Source organism: Platichthys flesus, chromosome 10 (assembly GCF_949316205.1).
Source record: "Platichthys flesus chromosome 10, fPlaFle2.1, whole genome shotgun sequence".
Lineage (NCBI taxonomy): Eukaryota > Metazoa > Chordata > Actinopteri > Pleuronectiformes > Pleuronectidae > Platichthys > Platichthys flesus.
The window spans coordinates 17,003,435-17,028,740 of NC_084954.1; the positions used below are offsets into that span (position 1 = coordinate 17,003,435).

Here is a 25,306-nt window from a genome sequence, read left to right on the forward strand (position 1 = left end):
ACACTGTTTGTTGGTGGTAATCTCATGTGTTCCTTCTTTTTCCTTAATTCTGCAGTAATGAGTCTTATTGAATTGAGAAGTCTCCAAGTGTGCAAGCCGTATGTTTGATGCCGGCGTCACAGCAACAATAGATTTTTATAATTTTGTCCGACATTTTTTGTTAGTGCAATAAAAGTTTTTTAAAAGTGTCCATGAGACGAAATACATGTTGACCATCCAGACTTTGGATTGTTTATAACATGGCTGCTCCGCAAAAGTGAAGCCAAAGTGCCACGATCACCACCTGGTGGCGATGTGCAGTACATTTTGAAAAGCCCTTCCTCCTCCATGTAAGACTTGAGTCAAACTCAAAAGTAAATGTACATGTCAAATGAGTAGATTCGCAAAGATGCTTTCTGTCATTTGAGGTAGTTCTTATCACACTGATGTTCATGTTAATTTTCAAGTACGTTTGGATTTAAGCAGCTATGTGATGCTTTAAAAATGGATGAGACAGCTGATACTGGTCATTACTGGAAAGACTGTCTCCAAATGCCCAAATTGCCCGACGTCTGAGTTGGTGATATTTTGGCCTGATTTCTGGACAGCCGGAGGAAGTGGAGACGTGTGGTCCACCTTCATACACCGTCCATGATACCGACCAATGAAAACAACTCCGTCGTCACTCATTGCTCCGCTTGTCCTCAGAAACGTGGACATAAGCAGATCTGAGTGTTTCGCTGGCAGATGTTATTAGATCCTGGGCGTCGGGGGGGGGGGGGGGGGGGGGGGGGGGGACCCGATACCCCTCCACGTGGCCGTCTGTCAACAAAGGCTGGATCCTTATTTACAGAGAAGGCTGGTACAGTCGTTCCTCAACAGACAGACAGTGAGGTGAAACCAAAGTGGCAGTTTTGCAGGGTCTACGCAGTATTGAGGACGGCAACCAGTCTTTGAAGGTTAGCTGTCTTTCATCACATCAGACGGGAGTTTAACCCTCAGCTATGCTGCACTGACGCTGTGTCAGACCACGGCTTCTCCTTTGAGGACGTTCTCCAACGTTTAATCCTCGTGGCGACGTCCTTCCTGTTATTCACATCAGATCTCCCTTGAGAATTATGCTGAGGACGTCCCCACGTGCGTGTATGTGCGTGAGTGTGCGTGTGTGTGAGTGTGAGTGTGTGTATTTGTGTGTGTGTGCACTTGCATTTACCATGACTTATCTGACTGAGTGGGAGATATGTGTGCATGTGCAGGCATGCTTATATGTGCACAGGGCTGTATGCAGTGAACAAATACATGCGCTAGTGTGTGTATATGTGTGTGCATGTTTCTGTGTATGCGTGTGTGTGTGTTTGTGTCTGTCTGATTGCAGCCAGGTCTCATTGCACTGATGAGCTCTATTGTTCTCCTTCTCTATTTTTTCTCTAATTCTCTCGTTACGACCCCCCACCCATCCACCCTAGTCTCTCCTTCTCTCTCTCTCTCTTCCATCTTTCCTTCTTTCCCTCGCACCCCCCCCGAACCCCCTGCTTGGCTGCCTGTGTCTACCCAGAATACCAATGATGCAGTCTGCAGATAGATAGATACGGCTGTCTGTCACATGACCCTATGTGTCCCCAGGCTTTACCCCAGGATGACAGCAGGTGCAGCATGCACGCTTACATCCCCCCACACACACACACACTCACACCCACACGCACACACACACACACACAAAGGTACCTCATCTTGGCATGCTGTATCTCAGCACAGGCACAGAACCAAGCAGGCAGGCAAACACACACACACACACATACACACACACGCAGACACACGGCATTGAAGACGTTCACATTCACACACTCAGGCAAGCTAATGGGCATACACACACTGAATCACCGCGGGGGAGCAAACCAGAAAGAGAGAGAGAATATCCCACCACTGTACACACATGCTGTCGCTCTCCCTTTCTCTCGCTTTCTGTCACATACACAGTCCTGCAGGCAAGATAGAAAAACAGTGAACACCCCCCCAATTCCCTCCATCTTAAACACACGCACGCACACACATAAATTCTTGTGGGAAGGCACCCCACCCCTGTTTCTAACACAAACACATTCGTCACTGACAGGGCTCTACACAGTCACTGGGTATCCTGTGGCACCAAAAATAGCAGCCTAATAGAACGGAATAGAAAATGTCCCCCCACTCCACTCAACCAGGACCCATACACAGAGTGGGAGTCAAAGGCAGCGGACACCACGAGACAGTTTGTTCGGATTTGAATGATGGAACATGACAATCATAATCGCCTCTTGACACACAGAGAGCACTCAGGGACACAGGCGTGCGTCCGCACACACACACACACACACACACACACACACACACACACTTTTTACTACCTGACGCCCCGTCTGCCGGGTTCAAGCTCAGACGTTACTCCACATATATATATGAACTCGAACAGAAAGGCTGCCTACGGATTAGATTGGTACATGTTATCAAATTATTTGTGAGTCAATTATGATGATATTATTATTTGTCCTGTGTGTTCTATAATGATTTTGCAGTGCAGTGCCAATACTGCTAGGGCTGCAGGAAGAGGAAGAAGCAGGCAGGAGACTGAATAAAAATCGCAGAATTCACTTAAAACTCGGGATAATGACACATATTGAAGAATGTTATAATATTGCACTGGGTTGTTCTCTTTCAAACAGGACCCACTCTCACTAACATCTGGATTTTGTCTCCAGTGGGAAAGGGCAAAATCAGCATTCGTACCCAGGTCAAATCACTCTGCGGTATTCCCCAGTATGTATCGGCTCAAGCTCCAATCAGCAGTAATGGAAACATGATACCGTGATGGTTATGCTTAATTTCATCCAAAACACCCACAGATCCATCCATCTCTGTTAAAACGGCACTCCATGATAAACCACATGTTCATTTTGTTTTAAAAAATCATGAAGTGGGAAGTTGTGTTACTATTTGTATGGGGGTGGAGAGGGGATCTCCAAAATGTGTAGGGGTGGTTTTGGAACCCTATATATATGTATAGGGTTTTGGAACCCTATATATATATATATATCAAACAGTCATGGCTTACTATACTGAGACACTTTATTAGCGTAAAATCATTATTTATAGTGTAAGTAACATCTATGATGTGGTCTGAGAAGCACAGGAGAAATTCAAATGTAATATGTCAATATTTTAATTTGTCACAATTTCTAATAGTAGAAAATCAAGACATTGAAACATATACAACAATTTTCATAGATCTATTCATTTCTCAGCTCTGTGGCACCTGTTTGACTAAAGCAGAGCTGTAAAAACATGCACTGACTTTAAACATAAACCAAAGAAACAGGTGCTTCAGGCAGGAACTGTACATTGACTTGATTCTGAAATACAAGCTGGAAAACAAATCATCCTGAAACACGGCCTGTGTGCGTACATATGCAAACGTACATGCGGACCTGCACTGCACGAACGCCTGTATGTGTCTACGTATATATGTCTGTTTCCTCAGGGCTGAATCGCCTATGTGCTTATTTGGGTTTAGCCTCTTCTTCTTGCACCCCCCCCCCCACACCCATACTGACTCTGAACACCTGTTGGGACATATGTATATATGCATTTCTGGATTTTTGTCAGAAAACTTGTTATGTTTATATCACACTCTTCGCTGCAGCTTCATCAAGGTGACGGCTAGAGAGAGGGTGGGATGTTTTTATGCAAATGAGAGCAAAGACAAGTCTGAATAGAAACTGGAACAAGGGAAACGCACGCGTGGCTGCGCTGGTTTGTACTGTATACGTGAATGTGCGTCCCGTTTCTGCATGTGCCCGCGTGAATGTGGGCGCGGGCGCATGTGTGCAATTGCATCCGTTTGTGTTGTGGTGGGGTGAGGGAGGCACATGTGCATGTATGAGTGGGCTCAGGTGGTTTGTGAACTCAGCAGATGGACATTTGGAGCAGCTTTGCACCCTGCAGCAAAACACAGCACAGACGCACACACACACACGCACACACTCGCACACACACACACACACACACACACACACACGGCTGTAACATTAACCTTGTGTAACTCCAGCCAGAGAAAGCCATAAAAAAAAAAACATCCTCAGCCCCTCGAATCGCGTATCGACACACTGATTCAGTATTGCAACCGTCAAAACACAAGGTAAATCAAAACCTACTATTTCGTCTGCGTCCTGAAAATACCTTTGCACTCTAGACTTTTTCCTTACCATTAGCATTCAAGCGTTTTTTCAACATTAGGTAAAACATTTCCTCTGGTCTGGAAATATGATCAGAGAATATCATGTGACACAAACAGGCAACAGCAATGTCTCCGTCTCTTTGGAAAAAACAAATGAAACCTTTTTCTCACATTGTCCTTTCAGTCTATTTTTCCACTTTCTCTGCACTTGCATGACCTCTCCACATTAACACGCTCTGAGAGCTCTATTGCATTGGTTTAGTTGCCCACTGGTCGTTGCAAATGTTGCCATGGCAGCAAACTGTGTTTAATGCAAAGAACAATAAAAGTGAATTAGATATAACAATTTCACAGAAATGTATAAGCACTTGGGTTTATTGGCAAAGTACATCTTGAAGGACCAATGTACAGTTTATGATTACAATGAATGTTATAAATGAGCTACACGTAGAGCACCACGTGGGAGCAAGTCCTGCAACAACCTCCCTGAAGTGTGTTTGCCCTCTTTTGCGTCATAAGTAGCAGGTACACACTGTTTTTTTAAATATGGGTAAACCTGCTGAAAACGGCGATTGACTATGCATTCCTCTTAGGTGTTTACCTTTCTACTTTTTCATGTCATAAACGTGCTTTCTCAATTCTGACAGGTGCTGCATTTTGCACAATACCATAAAAGAGAGAGACAAAAGAAAGAAGTGTATAAAACAAACAAGTACACAATGTCAATGCCTGGAAGTGCAATGTGCATCATTACGTAGCGTAGAAAAGGTGCATGTAAATGGACAAAATATAGAGTTTCTATCCTTGTCAATCAGAGCTGAAGCCAATAACAACCTTTGTCTACTGCAGAGTCATTTGACCCTGGAGTGAAAGCCGATTCAGAGGCTTTACAGAGGAGAGGAAGGGGAGAGGAAGAGGAGGAGAACTCTAGATGCTTTCATTCCTGTTTTCAGTCAAGCCAACCCATCCCTAGATGGCATTCGTCCCTCTGACACTAATTTTGCACACGTTTCCCTTTTCTCACCTTTCCCTGCCACTGTATGCAACAAATCTCCCCCTTCATCTCCTTGTCTCTCCATGGATGGAGGGATGAAGGGATGGGTGGACGGCTGGGGGAATGTAGACGCAGGCTGTGCGGAGCAGCTCTCTCCCCGAGGAGCCTCTTCCGCCAGCCCAGTGCCACAGATCAGCAGTCAGCCAGCCAGCCGTGCACTGACCTCACCCCCCTCTCTCTCTCTCTCCCTCTCCCTCCCTCGCTTTCTCTCTCCTCCTCTATTTCTGTCTCCCTCCATCTCGCTCCCCCTCTCTGCCAGAGGCACTTGCTGTCCCCATGTCTCCTTCCTACGCCAACTGCCTGTCCTGCTACCAACAGTGCATGTCTGTCTGGCAACCTCCCTGCCTGCATTTCTGTCTGCTGCTCTGCATGTGTCTCTCTCTCTCTCTCTCTCTCTCTCCTCCCCTCCTCCAGTCCTCCTGTCTGTCTGCTTCTGTGTCTGTGTGCATGGGTTTCTGCCTGTCCATCTGCCTGTCTGCCTGCCAGCCACTCTTTCCAGCCAATACCTCCCTGCCGGAGAGCGGCCAGGCTGTCAGCCGTTCTGCCAATCTGTCTGACTATCTCCCCGTCTACTCGTCATCTGTTTGTCTCTCTATTTGTTTGCCTGTTTCGTCTGTCTGCCTGTTTACCTGTCTGCCTGTCCATCTGTCCGTCATCTATTCATTTTCCGGTCTTTATCTGACCGTCTTGTCGTATGTCCGTCTGTGTCAAGGCAATCGTCAATTGACAAACACGGAGCCCCAATCTCATTCTACAGGAGCTGGTTCTCCCTTCGATCTCAGCAAGACTTAATGACATAACAGGAAAACTGTGGTATGAGGAAGGAAGCCTAAAGCTCATTCCTTCACATTCCTGGGCACTAATCAACCTGTGAAGACCCAACAAACCACTGCTGACTTGTGTTCATGTTCGATCAACAAGCCACCACACTGTCACCAAAGACTCTGCATTACTTGTTCCATCATTAGCTGTTTTCAGACATGAACTCCAAATCGCAAAATGTCCGGAAAACTGGGTGTGGATATTACACAGAGTTGGAAGAAAGCAGCAGGAGATGAACATGAATGTCTCATACCGTATACTACTACACTGTACTACACCATATAAACTCCTGAGCAGTTTTAGTTTCTTTAGTGGAGTATTTGTAGTATTTAGCATAGTATAGCTACTGTTACTGTCCTGTCCTGTCTGCTGTGTTCAGGGTTATGATGCTTGAAACGATCCGTCTCAGAGCTGCTTTGTGAAAACCTAATTTTTTAAATCACAACACACTCGTCAGTGCACTGCAGAAGAATGTGTACGTACTGAGGTCGGTCACACAGTTACTGATAGATTCAGCGTTTCTATATCAGGGACTAGCTGAATTGAAATCCTTATTTTATGAATCAAAGCACACTTGTAAAATCACTACCAGTCTATAATAATTTTTTTAAAGCACTTTCTAAATAAAAAGGGACTTTAGGGCCTTGATAAAAAATTGATGATTGATGGAAAAGTAGCCATGAGCAGTAAGATAGAAAATTCAGGGGACGTGATAGTGCCGGGGTAGAGCAGGATGCAGGACCTGATGTAGAAATCCTGCTGTGGAAAGGACAGCATTAGTCTTTTAGGCACATCGACACTGGTGCTGGCTCCTCTCTGTAAAAACTCTCCGATCTCGTCTTTTCAAGTGGACATCTCCGTCTTCCACGTGTATTTCTCCTCCTTTGTAATTTTCCAGTTTTGTGTTCGTTGTGTGAGTGATCGACTCGCCTGCTGTGAGTTTTCCTGGAAATCTTCCTGCTCTCTTCTCGAGTGGGCCCAATCACACTTGTCCTGGACATTTTATTAAAATGTCGGAACATAGTAATAATCTCTCTGTATTTACGTTTGGTAGAATGAGTTCCACCTTGCCATTCCACGGAGAGGAGACGTCTTTTCAAGGAGGAAAAGCTCTACCAGCATTGATGCACTGCAATTTATGAGGGTTTCTTTCTTGGCAGACAATGTCTATTCATTCACTGTCTTTCCAAACAAGATGCCCGGAGCTCTCCCCTGTCTTCAGACGCTTAGTCATCAGGCCAACATCCTGCTAATACTCTGCCTATCTCGTTCACAGCTCTCGGTGGCTTTAGGAATATGTTTGCTGAATTGAAAGAGGCCCTCTCCTCTCTATTCTCTCTCTCTCTCTCTCTCCCTCTCTCATTCTCCCATGTCCTCTCTTATTCTCGTCTCAACAGGAGAGCGAGGGAGCGTTTGACTGGCTCCTCTCAACCAAAGGCTGCACCGTGCGCTCACGCGGCAGTCAAGGACAACTCTAATAGAGCTAGAACAAAAGAAACAGAAAGCAGAAAGAGGGGTGGAGGTTTGTGTGTGTGTGTGTGTGTGTGGGGGGGGGGGGGGGGCAGGGGTGCAAGGGTCTTTACGAGGGAAATTATACATATTGTAAAATAATAGTAGTGTGTGATTTCTATTCAGTTGTGCCGACCTTTGCCCCGAGCCACTGTCCAAAGGTGAGAGGAGTGAGAAAGAAAGGGAATTTCAATCCATCTCTATTTTACATATCACACAGCTCAATAGGCATCTTCCAAAGAACGACTCGCTCCCGAACATGTACAGACACGTTTACAGCATATTCAATAAACTGCTGAACACATGTTTTTCTAGATAGCTAGCATTTCAGACTTGAATTCTGGACAATTTGTGAAAAATTGGGTCTGGACACATTCAGGAGTTGACCTGAATTTCACTGCAGAACGCAAAACATCTAAGTCTACAGCACATGGTCACCGGCGTTGGTCCTTATCATCGAAAGCTTTCGAATCTCATCCTCTCTCCACGTTGACCTCTTTGTCCTATTTCATCCTGAAATATGAATCTCCCAGTGTCACGTCCAACGCGTGCCATAATCAGCTCACTTGTTTTCTTTACATTTTCCCTGACCTTTGCGGAGCCATTGTCCACAGGTGGGGTTGCTGTGAGAGCGGGGGAATTTCAATCCATCTCTGTTTTACATATCACACAGCTCAATAGGCAGCATTCAAAGAGCGACTCACTTCATCTTCCCCTGAGCATGTACAGACACGTATACAGTATATTCAATAAACTGCTGAATATAATCTATAGTTTATATCTTCAGCGACCCATCTCCATCGTCTTCTGTCTTGCGAAAATTGTCTCCTCGCATCTCTCCTTATGGTGCAGTGTCCTGCTGTAGCTGATAATTCAATGATAGCATGTCATTGTATTAAACGATGAAGTGGCTTGAATTGTAATGCTAGAATATTATATTTTCTCTGTAACATGGCTCCTCTATGATGTTCAAATTCAATGAAATCAATTAAAAAAGCGATAGAATAGAGTAAACTGCTTTTCCTTCTTTCTTTCCTTCGTTTCCCTGACACCTTGGTACGTGTTTGTGTTTACAGTCACTCCCACATAAAGCGCACAGTCGCTATGAGCATATTTAAATGCCTCTGCAGCTCGATAGCTGTAATCCTTGTTGTGGATTGGCCCAGTTAGTGGTTCCCCGCTTTTGGAAGGGGATGCTCAACTGGGGATGAGGTGGTAGCTGGGTGGGGGGTATGTGTTTCTCTATTTATAATGGTAAACCCAGCCCATATTTCTGCTGCACTGATAGATGTTATCTGTGTCAGCCTTTGTTTCTTCCTCTCTCTCTCTCTCCCTCTCTCTCCTCCTTTGTGTTCCCTCTGTTTTTCCCAGTCTGTTTCCTGCTACCTCTCTCTCCATCTCGCGCTCTCTCTCTCTTTCATATTCCCAGTGTTTTTGCCTTGTTTTCATCTTCTACTTCTCTCCTTCTCTCTCTATCTGGTGCCCAGATGCAGAGCAGGCAGCTGTGTTGTGTTTAAAAGTGTGCCCGGTTGAAACCACTGTGCCTGGCATCTGCTGCTGGCCCCAAAAAATGAAAAAGAGAATGAAAAAAAAAAGAGAAAGGAAAAAACCAACCCCCACTATAGGCATCTCTCTCTCTCTCTGTCTCTCTCTCTCTCTCTCTCGCCATCTTGCAGCCTTTAATCCTCTGAAATGAGATGAAAGACAAACTGCAGTCGTGTCAGGGAGGAGAGGGTTAACCAGCTACCCAGCTCCTCTTCCAGAAAGCTCACTAATAACCACCAATTACTGAACTATACATCAGGGCAGGAGGAGAATGGAGGGAAGAAGAAAGAGGTCTCTGTTAGTCAGGGCTTGTTAGCACAGAGGTCCTGTTGGCTAGCTGGCTAACTAGTTCCTTGACTAGAGTAGCCATAAATGAGGTCCCTGCAGATCTGTGTGTTAGACGCGATCTAGAAATCTCCTGATCAAGCTAATGAGCTAGCCTCACCGGCTGCCCGTCTGGCAGCCCGTCTCATAACTGTCAACAAAGAGAATGACAATATAGCCAGTTAGCTGGGGATCTCATTTAAGCCGGACTAATCAGACAGAGCCGCGCTTTGTGCTGAGGTGGAGCCCTCCTGAGACCACAGCTCCGGAGACAGGGGGGGGGGGGCACATCGTCGGTGCCAGGGAAGATGCACCCAAACATGGGGGCTGAGGGAGATGCACGCAGGCTGTGGGAGCCGGGGCTGTAATTAGGTGCCCTGAGCTCGACGCCCACACGCCTCGAACGAGACGCCATCCATCCCTCCCCTCGGCGGATAGACTCCCCGGCACCTGGCCCACACAAAAACACACGTACATTCAGTAAATGGATATATATGTAGGTGTGCCTGTGTGCGTGTAGCGAAAAGCTGCATCTCTGAACGTTAAACAGTTCCAATTGAGGAATTTGGTACACCCAATATATACATATATATATTTGTATTTATATTGGGTATACCAAATTTATATATATTACTGCCATTTATTTTTTTTGTCCTGCCCTTTTTTAAGTTTGTGTATTGTTTTGTTCTTTGAATTATAATGAAGTCAACATTAACAACACATTTGGTGCTTCTTTATATATATATAACATACAAAACACATACATGCTGGTCCACTATATGTGTAAGTACATGTTTTATATAGATATATAAACAATGTGCATGTGTATGCTTTGTACACACGATTTTTCTCAAAAGTGTTTTTGGTCCATGAATGCACCAGATCGGTTTTAGTCTGTCTGCTTTTTACGATTTTAGCTCAACTGAAACACAGAACTATAAATACATGCCAATATAATTTCTGCTGTCGACCAAAATAAAAAAACAAGTATCAATCCGGAGCAGAGTATAGAAAAAAAAGAGCTAGCTATCTCCGCTGCAGAGCCTGTCTCCCCATCTCCCCTGGTCCGCGAGAGCAGAACACACTGGTGCACTGGCTTTTGACCGCGGCAATTTTAATCAGTCTTTTTCACACTTCATTGGGAATTCATCGCCGCCTTCCCCCTTCAAACATTGTTTGGGAGAGTTATCAGCGGCAGGCAGCATATCCGGTAATTATACATGCAAGGTAACGCTGGGAGCTGGGCTGAATATTTCAGCCAAATGCATGTGGTGCTGCGAGGCACTGGAGGGTACAGCTGCTTCATAATGCTGGGTCTGTGGCAGACATGATTGAAGGATGGAGCCGCAGAGGCGCATCCAGAGAGTGCTTGTTCGCCGCACGCGATGGGAGCTGGACTAAAACATTAAGAGCCTGATCTACTGAAGGTTTGCGCGGGAAAAAAACGCATGCAAACAGGATTTCGACCACAATCGGTGCGCACTGAGGATTGAGTACAGAATAACATGCGCTCCCCATTTAGTACGCTTGCTTTAATGAATATAAATTACCGGGTGTTACTACCCGAGTGTGAGCAGTAGAGGCAAATACGTTAATTTAGCAAACAGAATGTGATTTACAAAACCTGAAAATAATTTTGGTGGTTGTGACCACAGCCATCTGTGGGGAACGTTGGCTAATCACCACCGTTCCCTACAGATGGCTAAAGTTAGGGAATGAAAGAAGAAGGAGAGAATAGTTGTTTTTATGCTCATGTCAGCATGTCTGGATTGACAGAAGCTGAAATAATGTCCATCGTCACATCAGACACGGCTGCCTGGTGTGCACTCCGTGTGCTCTACGATGAACCAAGTTTTGAACCATAGCGCCTGTGCTACAGAAAGTGAACTGCACCTGCTGCTCAATATTGGTCAGAGGCATCTCTTCCACCGGCCCCCCCACATGCTCTATTTGCCGAGGTTTTATAATGAGCATTTTTTTTCTTTTGTTCTTGGTCTTATTTCCTGCCTTTTTCTTTCAACTTCGTCTGTTGTTCTTTTTGTTTTACCCACAGCATTTACTTTTCGCAGATACTCTCCCATAGCGCGTTTAATATTCCTTTCCCTCTTCTTCTAACACCTCCAATTCTATGGCAATCAGTTTTGCTTTGTGCTTGTGGTCACTCTGCTCTCCGTTATGCTCCATGGCAGAAACCAGAAACGCAAGCAAAACACTCATTTGAATAATACTGGTTCTACCATGTTTTGCACCTTTTATCATTTGAGCAAATATTTTCAGTAGATCAGCCGACAAATGTCAACAATCCGAACGTGCAATCTGTTTTAATGCACAAGCTTATTAAGAGCTCTTTATTTAGGATCTTAGCAGATCAGGCCCTAACTGTAAAGCAACATGATTTGCATTAAAACTAACCAATTAGGCAAAGGTGTTGTTCTTTAATGTAAGTTCGTCCCACAAATGAAAGCAGATTGTTGAGTTGCAGATACGAGCACACAGCTGAAGATTGTGTTGTGATGTGAAAGTGTTTTCGCCACTTTGCATATTTGAATGTGTTGCAGGGGCACGGTGCAAACCCGACGAGAGACTAGATCGCAAAAAATGTTGATGGTTCTCCATGTTTGTTTACTGTGTGAGTAAGAGTCCAGCTGTTAATAGGGTCTGAACACACAGCCAAACAAAAAAATATACACACACACACACAGAAAACACCAGTCAGACACTAGAGGGTCCTCTGGGGAACATAGCAGCGGAGGCATAACAGTGACTCATCCAACGATCACGGAACACACACACACACACACACACGAACACAGCCATGGTAGCCAGGCTGTCAGATAGCATCACCACCCGGCCCATGGAGTACTGTTGACAGGTGTGGCCCGCCAGTCACGCACACACACCATCCAGCAACGTCCTCCAACCCCTTGCCTGACAAGGAACCGCATGTGATAATGTACCCCACTCAGTGTGTGTGTGTGTGTGTGTGTGTCTGTCTGTGTGTGTGCGTGTGTGGTAGACAGAGAGGGATAAAGTCAGAGGTTGTATGTTTTGTCAGAGTGCACGTGTGTGTGTCTGTACTATCTGTGAGTGTGTTTCATCTCTTGGTTTATCTGCATGCTGTACAGTAGTTTGTGTGTGTCTGTGTGTGTGTGTGTGTGTGCCACTTTGTCACATCAAGGCCTATCTACACTGTGCTTGTAGAAGTGAGTGCTACAGTAGCTGTGGATGCAGTGTACAGAGGGATGGCTGCAGCTCCAGCATTGCAGTGGGATCAATAGAATAATACAGAGTCACGTGCCTCTGCCTGTCTGATGTGTTTTTATCACTGCTCACGGTGGGAATGGTCTTTTTGGGTGGACACCTGGCAAGGTAGTGGCCCTGACACCGATGTGTGTATACATGCACAGACACACACCTCCAGTTTGCAGTGAACGCAGCGTGTGTGTAGGAGGGGAGCAGGTGCGCCCTGTGAGTGCATATCTGCATCTCTATCTGTGAATGAACATTGCAGAACAGAGCGCCTTTCACAAAAACAACTCCCACTGCTGCCCACAGGTACAGAAATGAACACGCAGCACAAACAGACACGCACAGACACACACAAACACACACACACACACACACACACACAGCCTTCAGACCAAAACCGAGATACCTGCATATGGACACACTCACGTCACATTGGCTGTGAAAACTGTCTGTCTGAGCTTTTCCCACCTGTATCGCTGCTCATTGCTCAGTCCTAATTAGAAAGCCATATGTTTGGTGTATGAAACAAATCATTTTATTGTTATTAGGGGAGCGCATGCGAACACACACGCAGGCACGTGCGTTGCATGCAAATATGGGAACAGATGGACAAACATGCTCGCACACACACACGGACACACACACACACACACACACACACACACACACACACACACACAAACACGAAGACATACAGTACACAACCCACTCTTGCCTTTAAGCAGTCTAGTCCAGTTACTACAAAGCCCACCAAGAGTTCTTTGCAGATCAAATAATCATGCCTTCCATCTGCTTCCATTTCTCTACATTAGCTTTGCGAAGGCGCCCTACAGACCCCGTTAAGAAGCACCGCAGCCATGGGTAAAATAATGATTCCGCTCTCAACCCCCCTACTCCTCATTAGCTCCATCCAAAGCCGACTCAATGACAGGGAGTAGATATGGGCCCAATGCATGTATGGCCCTTATATTGTCCTGGTAATGCCGTCTCACTGTGATATTACGCAGGCCTTGCAAAGTGAAGGGCTTGGAATAGCATACGAATGGTTATTTTAGATGCAGTTATAGTTCAAAATATAGATCATAGTTAGCTTTGAATCTGAATTACCCATGGGATTAATAAAGTATCCATCTATCTATCTATTTATCTATCTTTGTTGAAATATTTTTGACTTGAATCCTTTAGATTTGTCCTTGTATCACCTTGGCAGTGTGACTATGCATCCTTTTCCCAGTCATGTATAAAAAAATCGAATCATCAAAACTATATGGAGGTCATTTTGATCAGTGGTTTGACCCAGTTGCCGACCTCTGCTGCGGTTAAACCGAAGACGTGGAAGATGAGATGTTCAACTCGGTCCACGGACTAAAGATGCACCAAATGCGCCAAATCGCACCAAACGCGACACTGCACCTCCTCGAGCCATGAACAATACACATGTCAGGTGTGAGGCTGAGTAGATGAACGGTCTGCAAGATACACATTCCACATACAGACAGAACTGGTGGAATTAATAGTTAGGTCAATTTCACCAAGTCAGACTCTGAAATGACATCATGGATAAAACAGACCGAATAAAAATCCAGCAAAAGCTGTTGGAGCGAGAGTGAATGACTGAAATTAATAATATCAACCTACTTCTTCACACAATAAGGGGGGGAATTTGATATCCATCCTGTGGGAGTATTTACCACCCCACCATTGAACTTAGGGAGGGGGGGGGGGGGTGTTTGTACCCTGTTATGCAAGATGGAAATGAGTTTGCCACGCTTTGCTGTAGCGAAGCTATTTTGGAACGGCTCACATCAGAAAAACGCTGGGCAGAGCAGGAAAATTAGGTCACTTACACCGAGCAGGGCAGTGCCATTTTCTGGATTGCAAGCGGTGGCGGTAGGGTTGAGACTAAAGGACTCAAACGTGTATTTATTCAGGACAGGGGGGTACACCGATTTGAGCGGAATGAACAAGATTGGGGAGCTTAACACAGAAGCGTTTTGAACAGAGACCTGGAAATGACCTGAATACATTGCAGCAATGGAAGGACGGTGAGAGTGAGAACTTCAGATTTCCTTCTGCATTTTGTAAAAGATCACACTGCACACTTTGACTTTCTTGTCTGTGTGGCAGAGACACATGCTGACACAGTGGGTCTGATTTACTATGCATGGGACTGTTGGGGCACTATGGTTGCGCGGGGGGGGGGGGGGGGGATGAGAAAAGATGGCATCCTGCTTGTTAACAGTAAATACGTGATCCATCCCCCTCATTAACCGCTGAACTGAGAGGAAGAAGGGAAGCCAAAAACTTGCCCCCCCCCCCCCCCCCGAACTCGGTTACACATGAACTAATCATCCACTAGGACGGAAAAAATCCTGTTGGATGTCAAACGATGAAAGAGAGATGCACTGTAGTCGGGGGGGGGGGGGGGGGGGGGCGAAAGGATACACAGGAGGTAGGGAGAGACAGAGAGGTGAAGGAGGTGCAGGGGACAGCATGAGGTCACAGACGGACGGAGAGAGAGAGAGCGAGAGAGAGCGAGAGAAAGAGAGAGAGAGAGAGAAACACGGTTCACCATAAAGGAAATGACAGCGGGAGCAGAGAAAGGACAGACAGGGAGAGGGTAAATGAGGAGAGACTGTTGTGTGTGTATGTGTGTGTGAGGCCATGTGTGTGTGCGTGAGTCCATGTGTGTGTGTGTGTGTATGTATGTGGAGATTGTAGAAAGGCCCAGAGGTGTCTTGTCAGCGGTTTCAGTGGGCCGTGTCTGAGGAGTCCTCCGGGTGGCAGGTGGATATGCCCTAGTTTAAGGGAGCGGCGCCTCTCGTCTCCTTGCAGGGTAAACTCACTTACACTTACAAAGCCACATATACGCACAGATGTAGAGGAGGCGTGTGCACAAAGCATGTAAACAAACACACGTGACCCGAGGTCGGTCCCCCCCCCTTAACTCCTTTTACATTATATTTAACACTTCAGTCCCTGAGGTTCACTGCGGGTGTTTTCACAACTGAAAGGTCAAAAGCAATGTTAATTCCTTTATTGGATTGTTAGCAGCTCATCGGTTCGTTTCACATTGTAATTTAGGGAGCAGACTAAAGACTTTAATGTTAGATACTCGGGTCTTGTTGTTATCATAAGTTTGCTGTATCTACCTCTACTTGACACTGATTGGTTTGTAGACGGTCGGGCGCCTGATGTTGGCGTGTTGTCAATTTGGCTGCTCGCCAGTGTTTTTTTAATTAATGGAATGAAAAAAAAGTTATATTTACATTTGAATGGAGAAAATGAAGGAACAGGTTCATTATGTTGATTTTATTGCATATGTGATATCATTATGGAATCACCATCAGCAAAATGAAGGTCCGTGTTTTTTTAATATTTCCTCTATTGTTTAATGAGGTCCCAATCACCTCAAATTGGTCTGTGGTTCTGTACCGGGGTCCGAGGCTCCTGTCACACCCCTTATATCGGTTCGGACTAATTTGAAAAGTCCTAAGACCCTGACATTTAATAATTATATAGCAGGTTTTGGAGGACGTCTCTGTCAAAAGAGGATTTACCTATAGTTATACCAAAAGGACTTTGAATCTTATTCCTGCATTTCCCCCAAAGTAGTAGCAAAAGACTCTCTGTCTGTATACAATGGATTTACTGATAACTGAGCTTCTCTGACAAAATGTCAAACTACAGCCAGGCTCTAAAAAACAGTGGACTACCAAAAACCCAGTGATCGATGTGCCTCAAGTGCACACGACAGAAGGACAGATTAGCCAAACTAAAATGGCCTTTCCAATTCAAAGAGCCGTTCTGACGCCTCTTAAAAAGGAGCCAAATCAAAAACGGAGTGTGCTTGGATTATTGTCTGACACAATTCTTTTTGCATCTGAGTTTGATTTTCAGAGGGAGACAAAGCAAGACATAAGCACTGGGTGGTCACAACTGAACCTGAGTCATTGTTCCCCAAACAAAAGCTGTATGTTCATGTAATGAAGCTATTGATCTGCGCTTTGTTGTGTGCTTTCCTCTCAGTTTGTCTGGAATTTTTGTGTGTGTGTGTTTTTGAATATTTTTCCATTTATGTTCCAACTGTTGCAAGCATTGGCCTCAACTTTCATGTTTGCATGCGTGTGCATTTGCACACATTTGCTGCTGCATGCATGTGTGTGAGTGTGTGCGTGTGTGTGTGTGTGTGTTTATGTGTGTGTGTTTTCAATGCGCCGTCAGTCCTAAAGAGGGGCTGTGCTGCTGTCATGTGATGACACCTCTCATTTGCTGCTGTCCTGTGAAGTGGAGCTGAAGGCAGGGGTCAGGCCACCCTCACAGAGACGCCACGACTCAGAGCACATCATGTCTGCCTGCCTGCCACTGTACTGAAGACACACACACACGAAAACACACTCATGCATAAAACAATCGCGCACAATTGTTGCACACACTCACATAGACACACACATACACACACACACAGAAACCCTCACCCTTGTCCACACACCAGCCGCGTTCATCATTTATCAGAATTTTTCAATTAAGTCTACTTCTTTTGAAACAAGCTGCAAATACAATTATTGAGTGCACACAGAATAAACTGCACAGAAATCGTATTACCGCAAAAAAAAAAAAAAAATGGCTGTTTCGCTGTCAATAACAATAACCACTCCGAGGCCTGACTGAAACAATGCCCTCTTTACTCAGCCATGCGTACACGTCTGGATTCATAGTCATTCTGTCCTACACATCGCTGCCTCCATGGAAAAGAGGAACCGCGATCACATAATATGAGGAGACCTGGGATACGCCTGCTGAATGCAACGCCACGCTCATCCCACCCCCCATCCCCCCCCACCCCACACCTCCAGCCTCCCCCTCCCCTCCCCTTGCTCCTGTAGGCCGTCCATTCATTTTGATCGGTGTCACATGCCGTCATCAATTACCCATTAGACAGTGTAATATTCGCCCAATATTGCCGCCGTGTGACTGGGAGATTTTAGAGTGATCAAAACCGACAAATCTGATTTACAGAGCTGGCATAAATAAGGAGATTGTGCCCTCCCTGATTGCCCTGTTGAATAATGGATGCCTGTTTGGTAATCATTTTCCAATATCACAGCACTTCTCCCTGAGACTGGTCTGGCGGAGTCCTAGATTTCCGTTTCTTCTTTTCTGTTCTTTTTCTTCCAGTTTTTCTTTCTTTCTCTATCATCTTTTTCCCTTCGGTTCCCCATCTTCTTGTCATCTGTATACTCACTGACCTGCAAGAGCTAAGATTTCCTAAACCCGCCTCTTTGTTTGTTTTGACCCAAAGGATGTGCAGACATGGCCTGACTCTCAGTCGTGATGCGACAGCGTCATCGCTGAGGAGGCGGGTGTTGTTGTGACTGAAACATTGGCTCTTCTGATTCATCCTACCATTGTTTGGAGAGAGAGAATGTCACCGGGTGCGAAGGCTGCAGCGGAATCGATGTGTAAAAGTACAGTATATGCAAACTATGAAGGAGGAACTTGACGAAAATACATTTATTTTGACAGTAAAACAGCTAAAATAAAGGAGGCTTGCATTTACTTCCGCTGACCAGCTCATATCTATATATCTATATAGCTTTCCCTCAATGTGTAATGTACGGGATAATGTTTCAGGATTATTCATTCCTGATCGTGCATTGGATCATACTTCCTCACCCTTCTGTGGCTGACATCAGCCAAACAGTTTAGTGTGAACACCCAACAGTTGTGCACATCACTGCGCTTCGTGTCAACCCTCAGCTACGGCTTGATGGATGGGAGGCTTAGCTCACTAAACTTGCCCGAATTAGAATCTCCGACATTTCTTCCCTCTCTGATGGTGTGTGTAGGCAGGCTACCAGGGGATATAGGAAAACATTACCATACAGAAGGTTTAGCAGGGGGCACAAAAGATTGAATTGCCTGCCTGTGTACCTTCCCTACTGTTTGCATATGCAGCCTTCAGCTCGCACTACAAGCAGCACTAAAACTAATTGTAATCGCATGACAACCACACAAGCCGTCTCAAGGTCAGAGCTTTGATGATATCGTAGCAGCGCTCCAAACAGCTGCTCCTGTGCTTCTTGTAATATTCTTCAAGGCGCAGTCGTGCCTCTAATGGGAAAAGGCCAAGCCAGGTTATGAAAATCCTTATTTACAGCGGGCTGCCAGGCTGTGTGAAGTAGGTCACAGCAGCTCCTGAAATGGAACGGGCCGCGCTCGCACCGTTTAATACTTTTCTTGTGAATGCTCGCCGCCTCACAATGGCACCAGAGGGGAAAGACACAAACACGCCGCTTTCACTCCTCCTTTAGCAAAAGAGTCTTGACTCCACTGTTGAAATTGGGCCGGCACCCTTTGGGAATGTCCAGCGTTCGCCCGACAAAACAACAGAAATAGGCGGCCGACTCCACAGCCCGTGATATATCAGCAGAGGGAGGAGGTTGGGCTATCAATACAATAGCACCACTGCAGGAATTCTCTTTTCAGAATAGCATATCCTCTATGTGGAGCCACATTCAGTTAGGACACGGTCTTACACAAAAATTACAATGGCCTCACAGGTCAGGCAAGCTTAGACAAAGCTACTCTAATCTAATCTGACACTTACTGCTCATCATCATCATCCTCATCATCATCATGTACTCAGAGTCTTGCAGCCTACAAAACATATATACGACAGTGCTGGGCGGGTGTTGGGTCTGGTGTTTAGGGGAGCGTTATCCCCTGCGGTGATGGATGCCTGTGGGAGGCTGTTATGCCACAAGGTGAAAATGTCCATTAATCAGCCCCCACTTCCTCCACTGCCTTGGCTTTCCCATTACCAGCGCTCTTCAAGTAGCCTGATTGGTTTTTAATTGGCCTGCCCGCCAAGAGATAGATCATGTTTTCCCCGAGGAAAGGCACAGAGGTGTGTGTGCGTGGCGGCTCGGGGGGCACCTGAGCTCTCTTGGAAAGGGATACCCGCATCCTGATCCGTCTGAGTACTTCTTTCACAAGAGGGACAAACAAAAGGACCAAGATCGTGTAATGTCACAATAAGTATTATTCCTTTTGCAAAGAAAAGAAAGAAGTGTAACCTCTCTTTTGAAATTTCACAGGTGAAATGACAGATACCAATTATGCAAGTGTATCTCTCTACCTATGAAGTCGAAATGAGCTTATCCAAAAACCACATCTTGAGTTTTCAGGAAAATTACTCATAATCCCCTCAGACTGTGACAGTTAATTGGTTGGACTGCGACAGAAGGCCAGGCGTAGAACTGTCTGTGACTTACTTACAGACTCAAAGCTACACCATTGGTTGGCCGGTCCAGTGTTGGGCTTTTCTCATTGGCCATTGCTCTTTCTTTTAAATATGCTTTGGTGGCGTTGGCAGTTCCCAAGATAGGGATCTCTGCTGGCAGTGCCAATACTTTACGTAGAGCGACAAACCAATCAAAGGAACGCACTAATTGGAAACGACCTTGTCACACCGGGTGACATCATTATTAGCAGACTGATTCAGGAGCAACAATCCAGTGTGGTAGGTTTGTATGACTATGAGCTATGACCATGATGTCAACGTTATGTCTATTTGAAAAATGCTCTAACAGGGTCAAGCCATATACTAGCTCTAGCTCTGGGCTTGTCCGGAGAAAGATTTCCTTAAGCTAAATGGGAGCACCCCCTTTGAATCAATTTTTTACCAAATACAAAAGAACACAACAATTGTTATTTAGACAAGAACTGTTGTGGCTTTAATTTCATACCACTTTCATTCTTTATTTCATGAAATAGGCTGCTCTACATGAAAAAAATAGTTAAAACAGAACAGAAGCTTAAAAAGGATGATATTATGACAATAAGGACTAATATATAAAAAAAGGGAAATATCAAGACAAGGTAAATATTAAGAAATGTTAAGGATTTAGACAAAAGAAAAGACATGGTTGAAATGTATTAAAAGCAGAGTTTTGAATTATTTGCATTATTGCTGACCACTATCACCTTCTCCATGTCCAGACCACAGTGTTGCAGTAACTCAATACAGCTGCACCAAATCCCTACACCAGCGACTGCTACAAACAATGAATTTGGGACTGAGTGATGAGCGTGGCATAATTAATAGCCTGTAGCGGCAAGCGTAGCAAGGATGCATGTGTGAAGGACACAAGAGCAGCTACATCTTACACTGAGTAGACGTCGGTATTGACATTGTGTCCGCTCAAATAGATCAATCCCCTCCCTCCGCCTTCTGCTGACCGATTGGAAGATCACATCGTCTCCCTGTGGTGTGTTCACAGAGGTTCGTGGGGATGCACGGTGGAAGCCCAGCCACAGACTGATTCTTCCGGCCTTTGTGGCAGTTAGAGAAAGAAATAAAATTCATATTCGTGACAAAATGTTTGAAGTGATCCCAGGTGCTGCATAATTGATTTGCGGCGTGCTATGATTCGTCCCGAGGAAAGACAGCAGGTGTACCCACAATGTTATCGGCAAACACAGTCTATTGCAAACCAGCACTTCTGTTCGCGCACCACAGCGTGACGTCAAGGGCAGGTTATGTATGAAGGCCGGCCAATAAGCTGGTCTCAGCCTTCACGGCAGGGAGGGAGGGCGATCTGCTCTGTGTTGGGGAGATGGGCTCCTGGTGTGGAGCTGAAGGAAGCGCAGTCTACTGAGAGCTGCACCCACGACAGCAGAGGCTGCAGAGAGGAGAAACTGGGACGCACTGGGAAGTGGTTCTAGACGTGTGCAGTGGTGTAATTCAAGATTAAATCAACTTCACAGATTTGGTGGTAGAATGAGATTGTATTTCTACAATCCCTACATTTTGTGGTAATAATATTTGATGTAACAGTGCGGTGCATTGTGCAGCCAACATTGAAATAGGCAACTGGTTTTGATGTTGAGGCTGATGCTGTATTTCCTTTTCTTCCCAGGTATGCCATGCATTTCTTCTGTGGTGTTCTCTCATACACTAACCTGGAGACCAGACCAATCAAAGAGCTCATATTCAGTCACTCTCACAGAGTGATTTCGAAGTGGTTTGGCCAATCATAACCTTTTATCAATGACTGACAGAGCAGCGGCCAATGGGAGAATTTTGTTACAGACAAAGACAGCTACCTCCGAGGTGGAGAGGTCGGTTGAATCCGATCACATAACTGTTTAAAAACACTTATAAATATCTGTCGCTCTGCTCTACGTCACATGTCCCACTGCTGTGATTGGTCGTATCTCTCCTCTGAAAATCTAAAATCAAATTGGTCTGGTGGTTCCAGGCTACTCTCATACAGCAGCTTATTCCTGGTCGCATGGCAGCAAAGAGCTTCACAGGGCATGTGAGGTTCACACTGTCCTCTTTTGATCCTGTCCTCTGTATGTCGGATACGCATACTAGTGCAGCAAGAGCAGCAATTGGGTGGGAGTCACTGGAAATTTTAGCTAATTTGTACTCAATCTGTTTAGCATTTTGATGTAAAAAAAAAAAAACAGCTTGTGGTCTCCAGCAGAATTAAAACTAAACTACTTTTTTGTACATATACATACATATATTTAAAATTGCCTCCATTATTCAAGTGAGGGTTTGATGACATGTTAAGGCTTAGTAAATTCATATCCCTGCATTGTTCCATATGTGAAAGCATTTACAGGAGTGGCCACCACAGGCGGCTCACGCAGGCAGTCTCGCATGAATGCAGAGTCATGCTGAAGCATATATGACTCAGACATACTAAGCGTATAGCGTGTGCTCCAGCCGCTCAACATGGAGGCTAACCCCCCCCCCAGCCGGTTGCATGCAGGGGATCCCCAGGAGGCTTTTAGCTGCTCATGCATTAGGCTGCTGAGGAATGAGGGTCACACAGTGCCTCTCCATCCTTCTGCGTCCATACGTGATATAAAAAAAATTCTGCAGGTTTTCTTTAACACATTACATACACATATATGAATAATTACAATTAAGAGCAAAGAGAAAATTACGCAGTCACGCACTGAGCAGAGGTAGGAAACGGTCGTCACATGTTACAGTACCAGCGCATCAGTACATTTCTTATGACCTTAGAGTCCATATTCTGCTTTCCCATCAACACCCAATTCCCTCTACCCTCCAGCTCTGACTACACTGTTGTGATTATAAGGGGCTGGATTCGTCTGCTTCTATACCAGAGAGAGAGAGAGAGAGAGAGAGAGAGAGGAGAGAGAGAGAGAGAGAGAGAGAGAGAGAGAGAGAGAGAGATGATGAGGGAAGGGAGGGAGGGAGGGGGGTTCCCGCAATGTTGGTCTCAGTAAGACCCAGGTAGCGTGCTTTCCCTCTATAATTTAATCACATTCAGCTGTCTCCCTGTCCGCGGCTCGCTCAGCAAAGCACATCAGGCACCGCGGTGGCACAAACACGCACACACACATGCACACAGTCACAGACACACACACACACACACACACACACAATCTCTGCACACTAACACAAGTCTCCCTCTAACAAGCAAGACATTTCCTTCCTCTTGCAGCTAAAGGAACATCCCAAAGAACATGGCTTCACCTCATGCTAAGCGGCTTGTCCTGACCGCCTCAATAAAGTGGCACAGCCGTCTGTAAGGTACAGAGCACCGAGGGAAAGTGTACTAAATACAGCTCAACCTTCACTTATCCCTGGGTTTATTATAAAAACAGAATAAATCTATGACCATAGACCTTCAGGATCGAATATTGATATTAGCAGGACTGCTATCCTGAAGGTTGGTTTCTTGTTCGGAGAAATTCTTCCCGGAACAGTTAACAATCCCTCGCAGTATCCACACATGTCTCCAAATATTGTCTCCATCATCTGTTGACATGAGGAACATTCATTCTGACACATTTTGGGCAACGGAGACGCAAGTGGCTCACTTTGTATCAGAGCTTTGTTTGTCTTGACAGAAGGAAACATGTTGCGGCGCATCTGCTGTGTGTGTATAGAGCGTGTGCCACCCACAGGAGCGCACACACACGCAGGCTCACACAGCAACATCTGCATTGTCTTTTGTTGCAAAGCAGAAATAAATAATAAAGTAGGATAAGGTGTAGGATGAAACGGTGACTGGAGGGGCTGGCGCACCCGAGTGGACCATTATTTAGAGGCAGCCAACTTCGGCAAAGACTTAACTGTATTTGAGACTCTTCCAGCTTGAAATTATCTGTCTTCATTTCCTCTACTTCTAATTGTTTTCTGTTAGTCAACCGTCCCTGGATACATAACTGCGTCAGAGTGATAGCAACAGAAATGTAATATAAGGCACAACAAGGGAGACTCATCATGGCTGAGGCTTCAGGAGCAGCAAAATGTAAAAAAAACAAATGATATCAATTTTAATTTTTCAATAACAAAACAGCATGTCACTGAGGATGAGGACCGTCTCTACAAGAAGTAGCTCTCCTCCTCCTGAAGTCAACAGAAGTTTGCAGTGCAGCATTATCCACGGGAGACGCGCAGAACTTGCAGAACAAACTTTTAAACTGGTGCCCCCATTAGAATACCACTTCTAAAAGCTGCCTCGTGGAACAATAAGCATTTCATTCAGCAGGAGAACATTCATTTTCAGAAGGTAAAGCTATTCTACTTAGAGTCAAAGGAAAAATGAAAAAGAAACTAATAGTAGAAAATCCAGAGCAGCATGACTGGAACGATACTGAACTGAAAAACCATCTCAGTGACACTGTGCTCCTTCTCACTAAAGTCACTGCACCTGTGCCATTGTACCACAATAGGTAAACATATCTCAACAATACAACACAGGAGCAATTAACACATAGAACTGTGTAGAATTAAGGCTCAGAATTTCTTCACCCATCTCAGATTAAAGATGTGTTTTACTCTTTGGGCTCAATTCACTCAAACACACTCTTGCAATAATTGTACATGCACATCATTTGTTCCACAACAGCAAAGGCTCAGTCATGAGATGGCACAAGCAAGTTACGTACCAGCTGCAGTCTTCTCTTTTTAAACTTTTCGTCCTCCTCTCCCGAACAACGCGTCCCCCTTTCCAGCCTTTTTCCTTTCTCTCCCTTCGATTCACTAACTGTGCTCACTGCAAAGTTCTGCTCTCCTCCTGCATGCAAATCATTTTTACGACTTGCGAGAGATGACTGAGAATGAGGGGAGGAGGAGGGAGAGCGAAGGGAGAAAGGATGACAGAGGGGTGGAGGAGTGGAGATAATGGTTGGGAGGCAGGCGACCAATGGGCCTGGAGCCTAATGGAAAAAAAGGGAATCAGGACACACCAATGAGGCGCAGCCTGGAGAGAGAGAGAGTGAGAGAGAGAGTGAGAGAGAGAGAGAGAGAGAGAGGAAGTGAGCGAGAGAGAGAGGGAGCAGGGGAAGCAGGCGAGAGAAGCAGGGATGGCGAGAGTCACAGCCGGGGAGGAGATGGTGTAACGCAGACCCAGAAAGACACTGAGAGGAGAGGGAGAGCACACAGAGGAAAAACAGAGAGAGAGAGAGAGAGAGAGAGAGGGAGAGAGAGGGGGGGGAGAGAGCTGTGCATAGCGGATGTGCACAGTAGGTGGAGAGAGGCGAGAGTCCCATGCGAGCTGGAGAGACTGCACATCAGAGAGAGCGAAAAAGGGGAGAGAAGCTCAAAGACAGAG

At 45.5% G+C, this 25,306-nt stretch overlaps 1 protein-coding gene across 1 annotated transcript in view; it reads right to left on the reverse strand.

The window, feature by feature from the left end:
• The window catches only part of myt1lb (myelin transcription factor 1-like, b), a 102,914-nt gene extending 77,820 nt beyond the window's left edge, over positions 1–25,094 (reverse strand). The window contains exon 1 of the mRNA XM_062398143.1: positions 24,642–25,094. The gene's annotated coding sequence lies outside the window, so the exon portion shown is untranslated. The remainder of the gene's footprint in view (positions 1–24,641) is intronic.
• Positions 25,095–25,306: the final 212 nt, after the last annotated feature.